Genomic DNA, 5,956 nt, shown 5'->3' on the forward strand with positions numbered 1-5,956 from the left:
CGCGGCCTCCTCGGAGAGCACACGATCTGCGCTTTCTCGAACATTCGTTCCTGCGGCACCGGCGAACCATCTCCCCCTTTCCGCGTCGTTCACGTTCAGCGGAGGAAGGGGGCACCGCTTTCTTTACTCTTCGTCCGAGAAGCCCGGGTCGTGTTACCTGTTTACTGCCGGGCGTGCGATTTTTTGCTGCTCCCTGGACGGCTAAATCGAAGGACCCCACTCCTCACGAGCTGGCCGCACCGCCACAGAGCGGTGTCGGCCGGCAGCCCTTGCAGTGGGCGAACGGGGATAGCGAACTGTGTCAACCGGACGTGGCGCTTACGAAACTGGTGGCGGCGGCGGATCGAGGTGCGATCTCTGCTTCCTCGTCTCGCAGACAGGCCGCGGGGCGCAGCGGCCATGGCGCGAGCGACAAAAAACACCCTGCGCTCAGCTCGGTGGTGCCTTGCAGGAAGGCACTCGCGAAGCACGCGTTGGACACGTTCGCGAGCCGTAAACGGTCTCTGGGAAAACATAGAACTCTCTGCGTGAGCGCACAATGTTCCGTCCACTCTCATCCCACGCTGTATGAGCACGACGTGATTAACTGGGACACGTCGGCAGCCTTTAACGTAGCAGGCGTTTTGTGCAGACCTCTCACGGGACAGACGGGCCTAGAGCGAGAGAGTTACAATATCAGCATCTACGAGATAGTGCAGAAGACGCTAGAGCCTGAGAAGATCAAGATCTTTTCCAGGCTCAGACTGGTCAGGTATAGATGGAGTACTAGTGCCTCAAAAGAATATTTCGTTACCCATATACTTCGGCCCGCGTACTGGTCTGCTATGCTCGCACGGAAGGCGCCTTGGCGTGATGGCACCCGAATGGGTACCCGCATTAGGACGCAGACCTGACGACATTGCTGTATCAGGAAGCCGCACAGTCGCACGATCCGGCGATGCAAGCTGGTCTCTGCGTAATCGAGCCCGGATCCTGCTGTCCATACTTACCAAGGCGCCACACCAGGAAATCTGCCTAGCTGACCAGTATTGGGGACACGTGAAGGAACCCTCTGGGAAACGAATAAGCGTTCGCAGGCACCTGAACTCCGAAAGCCTGGACAACCTGGAGCCTTACAAATGTATCGAATTCCTCAAGCTACAGTGTCTCCAGTCTCTTGTGAAAATTGTTCCACAGTAGCCTTATCAACACGACGGCCGCTCATCCGGGGCTTTCCCAGGCTTGAAACTATCTGCCAGTGACATGCGGACCAGCAGTTTGCTCTTACGAGAAGCAGATTCGTACACATCACTTATTCTGAATGTCATTTCCGTCGTGCTTTGCTGTCCATGCGGCGTTTTTACGTGCCGGTGAATCTTCTAGAACATATTATTGTTAAGAATTAGGCCACAGGGCCAATATTAGTTTTCGTAGCAAACTTTACCTTACTTTCGCACCGACTGGCACGAGGTTTGGAAACCTTCACTATTTAATAATGCATGCATCTCTGACCAGAGCAAATTATAACAAATGCAATAATTTAGCTCGCTTCACCAAGACAACGTGTACAATTTAAGCATTCACTTAGCATTTAGTGGACGGGTTTAGCAAGAGTTTGTTTTGACATTTTCACTGCATAACAAGCCAGATGATCGCCAAATCGGCGTCTCCTTGCGTCTCTGGTGGCAAAATTGGTAGGTCAACATAAGTTTACTTCCTTCAGCCCACTTACAATATAGTACTCTTGCTCAGAACCTCTTGCAGATTAAAAAAAATTGTCTGGTGTTTTACATGCCAAAGAAGGAAGGAAGGAAAAGGTGGAGAAGGAAAGGCAGGGAGGTTAACCAGTTTAGCTTGACCGGTTTGCTACCCTACACATAGGAGCGGGATGGGGGGATGGAAGATGGGGAAGGGAGAGAAAGAGAGAGAGAGCACATAGCAAAGCACACACATCGTCCGTTAGAGTTCATGCCAAAGCTACTAATCTGATTATGAGGCACACCGTAGTGGGGGACTTTTCTCCGTAGTGGGAGAAAATCTTTAATATTCACCTAAATTTAATTACGCGAGCGTTTTTGCATTTCGCTCGGCCCCAACGAAATGAGGATGCCGCGGACAGGATCGAACCTGTGAGCTCGAGTTCAGAGGCGCAATGCCATAGCCACTGGACTACCACTGCGAGTGCCTTCCAACATGTAGTATATGGCTCAAGATGACAGCGAATCTATAGAGGTTAAACCTGCAGTTGAGTCGGTTTGTTATACGAGTAATACGAGTTTGTTATACGAGTACCTGGCAACATGAGATTCTCTAAAATTGATAAACTCTGTGCTGAAGCATCGTTTCCGAAATCATACTGCCTTGGTCGCACATACGAAAATTGGTCTGAAATGCAAAGGAAGCTTTTTGTACCTTTTGCCAGACACAGAGGCTAGTGGGCCTAAGAAAACCTATAGAAACCTGTATATAAAAGCTGGTGTTATCACTGTAATCTTGAATATATATATATATATATATATATATATATATATATATATATATATATATATATATATATATATATATATATATATATATATATATATATATATATATATGTATGTATGTATGTATGTATGTATATATATGCAAATCTGCCATGAACACGGCTCTCGTACTTCATGAATACTTGGACTCAATAGCACCAAGTGCATCAAAGCAGCACTACGTCAAATGAAAGATTGAAGAGGAGCACCATCGGGCAATGGCTGTGCAAGAAACATTGACAAGTTTGTTTTTCTATGAGTGCTTTGCATGAGATGAAAAATAAAAAAAAATAAACTTCTTCAAACCCAAAAGAAAACGGAAAAAATTTGAGGACACTTAAGTACTTCTTATGAGTCGTGAATGCGAAAGCATTAATGTCCACTTGAATGCCGCTGAGCTGACCTTCGAGTTAAGAGTTCCTCGCGAGCAAGTGAGCGCGTTGAGACGCTTGGTCAACGCCTCCTAGATAGCACAATGCCGGTACACTTCTGTTCTTGACGTCTGCTACCTTGCCCGATTTCAATATAATCTAATGAGGACGCTCCCTAATAAGCCGCGCTGATTTTGACGCCAGTACTTTCGTCACTCTGGGCTTGGCAACGGAAATTTTTATCCAGGCATCATCATGTAATAAAGCAGAGTGCACAGGCCAGCCATGTAGGAGGAACTGGTTCAGCCCAGTTTATGGCCATGTAATATTCACATTGCGTCTTCTTTTGCCAAGCCGGTAATAATGAAAAAAAAAGCTGAGCTGGTTTAGCACAGTGGGCAAAACACTCGACTTCTGGGCATGGGGTCGTAGGTTCGAAATTCACTACCGCTCACGCTTTTCCTTTCGAATTTATTCTGTTCTTTAAACATTAATTTCTTTAGAGCGAATACCGACGCGAAGCTATAACGCAGGTGAGAGCGTGCGTGGACAAGGAACGCGCGAATAACGCAAGCCTCCGAGAGCGAGGGTGACGTGGCGCCGCGGCGATGCCCTCACGTAACACCTGGCGAACTAGCGCGGCAGCAGGGGTACCCTTTCGCACGCTCTGCTCCATCGAGGCGCGCACGTGGAGTGGCGTCGGCTTTGTCACCTAATGGGCCATTTGATGCTTTTGCATAAATATGCCGCATTTCTGGTATCTGGCAACGCCCAACTTTGGCTGGGCGTTGCCTTTACTAAAGCCTATGCCTTCCGCATAGGGATGACCGACACCCCAACCTGTGACCACTGCGGCCATGAAGAATCAGTTGGCCATATTTTGTGCGCCTGTCCGCAGTACAGTCCACAGAGGGCATGCCTTAGCCACGAACTTGACCAACCGGACGACCAACCGCTATCCGAAAAAATAATTCTACAACATCGAAACGACCTACCGTCACAGAAGAAGGCCGTTCAAGCGCTTTTGCGCTTCTTGCGATCTACCGGCCTGTGTGAACGACTTTAACTGGAACGCCTTTTGTGTGTGTGTCTCCATGTGTGCGCGTTCCTTCATTTTTTTTTCCTTTTTCCTCTCTGTCATCTTTCTAACCCCTATCCCCAATCCCCTGTGTAGGGTAGCAAACCGGAGACTCATATCTGGTTAACCTCCCTGCCTTTCCTCTTCATTCTCTCTCCCCCCCTCTTCGTTTTGAACACATATATACAATTAACAGGAAAGGAAAAGCGAGTAGCAGGCTGGCAACTGCCACCGGAAGGGGCACAACGCCTGCCTACTCTTCAGAAGGGAGGTGACGGCAACACAGAAATGGAAGATAGGAAGGAGGGGAGTAGAGGAAGAGCAACAGGACATATCTAAAGAATAAAGTAGAACCCAGTACAGATCACACACAGTAGGGCGCAAGCAGTGCAAATTCTGTCGTACGCAGCCTCCAATGGTTTTCCCGGTCAAATGTACCAGTTCGTGACGAGGTGCTTAGCATTGTAAAACGCCTGGGAGACCTTTCCGAACATTCGCCACAAACTTGCTTTTGCAGACGTCGCAGTAATGACTAACTTAAAGTGATGGGCCACGAAGCTTCTCCGCTTCATGCACGCCTTATGTACTACCACGTATACATCTCGCTGCAATAGTTTTAAGGCTCCGGGAATGGAATGCAACACTCCTTGTTTGCTTGACAACGGTGTAACTGTACGGGGTACTTCATCCCGCTTTTGCAATGCCTGTCACAGCTATCACTGTCATGTTCAAGATCAATCGATCACCACGTTTTTGTAACTTAAGTAACAACCAGAAAACTGTATTCCTCTTCCCCTAGGGTTCAATCACGGTTTGACGATGCATAAGCCGCCGTGATCTCTTCTACCAATTGTCGTCGTCATTTCGTCGTTGTCCTCGAACTATTACGGTTGCTTTTTCTTTGAACCACCATGTGCAACGTATTCTGATAAAGTAAATGTGATCCTCGTAGTCGTTCTGTTTGCATAATGTGACCAATATTTGTCACGAATAGGCTTCTTTGTTGTACGAACTTGCTTCTACTGATGTTCTCCTTTTGTACTTTTGTTCCCGTTATTCGCTTTTTGTACTGATTACTGTGCTGCTCCCTTATTCAATGTCCGATGCAGGGCCTATAATGTTTTTTTAAAAAATAAATCAGTTGTCATAGCACACCCTCTTTGTCATTGTCATGTTGTCATGTTTTCAGTGCATGTATACAGGGTGTTTCAGCGAACAATTTCAAAATTTTTTAAAGGTTGCCTGGGGCAGATGGCTCAATCCTAGTTTATGAGCAGGTCTACTCGAAGCGGCGGACACTACTTGCACAAAAAAATTGTAATGCAAAATGAGCTAATGACAATAATGCACTAATTAACTTGTTAGCTAATTATCTTATGGCCAATACTGCAATTTACAAATTCTAGCAGTGGACTTCGCAAGGCAGATCCACTTGGAACGAATTCTCAGGACGACACCAGTTTCGATATATAAATTCACGAACTTTACGGAGAAATGCATTGGCGTTGCAGTGACTTGTGTGCTTCAGTGCATGAAACGACGTTCCAGTGCATTTCTCCGCAAAGGTCGGGAATTTATCTCTCGAAACTGGTTTCATCTTGAAAATTAGTTGCAAGTGGATCCGCTTTGCGAACTCCATGGCTAGAATTTGTAAATTGCAATATTGGCCATACTGCAACTAGTTAAAAACTTAATAAGTGAATTTGTACTAATTAGTAGATTTTGGATCTCAATGTCTTGTGCAAGTATTCTGCAGCGCTTCGAGTAGACCAGCTCATGAACTAGAATTGTGATATCTGCCACAGGCAACTCTTAAAGATAAAGATTTTTGAAAATGTTCGCTGAAACACCCTGTATTTTACGCATTCACACAACGAACGATCTTAGGCCCCTTTACAGCCATGTTACATCATTGATGTCATGTACCATTGTCAACTCATTCCACCATGTGTTTGGCGCTTTTTGCTCAGAGTTGGCCCTTGCGCCATTAAAGCCCATTAATC

The sequence above is a fragment of the Dermacentor albipictus genome, chromosome 2 (assembly GCF_038994185.2).
Source record: "Dermacentor albipictus isolate Rhodes 1998 colony chromosome 2, USDA_Dalb.pri_finalv2, whole genome shotgun sequence".
Taxonomy (NCBI): domain Eukaryota; kingdom Metazoa; phylum Arthropoda; class Arachnida; order Ixodida; family Ixodidae; genus Dermacentor; species Dermacentor albipictus.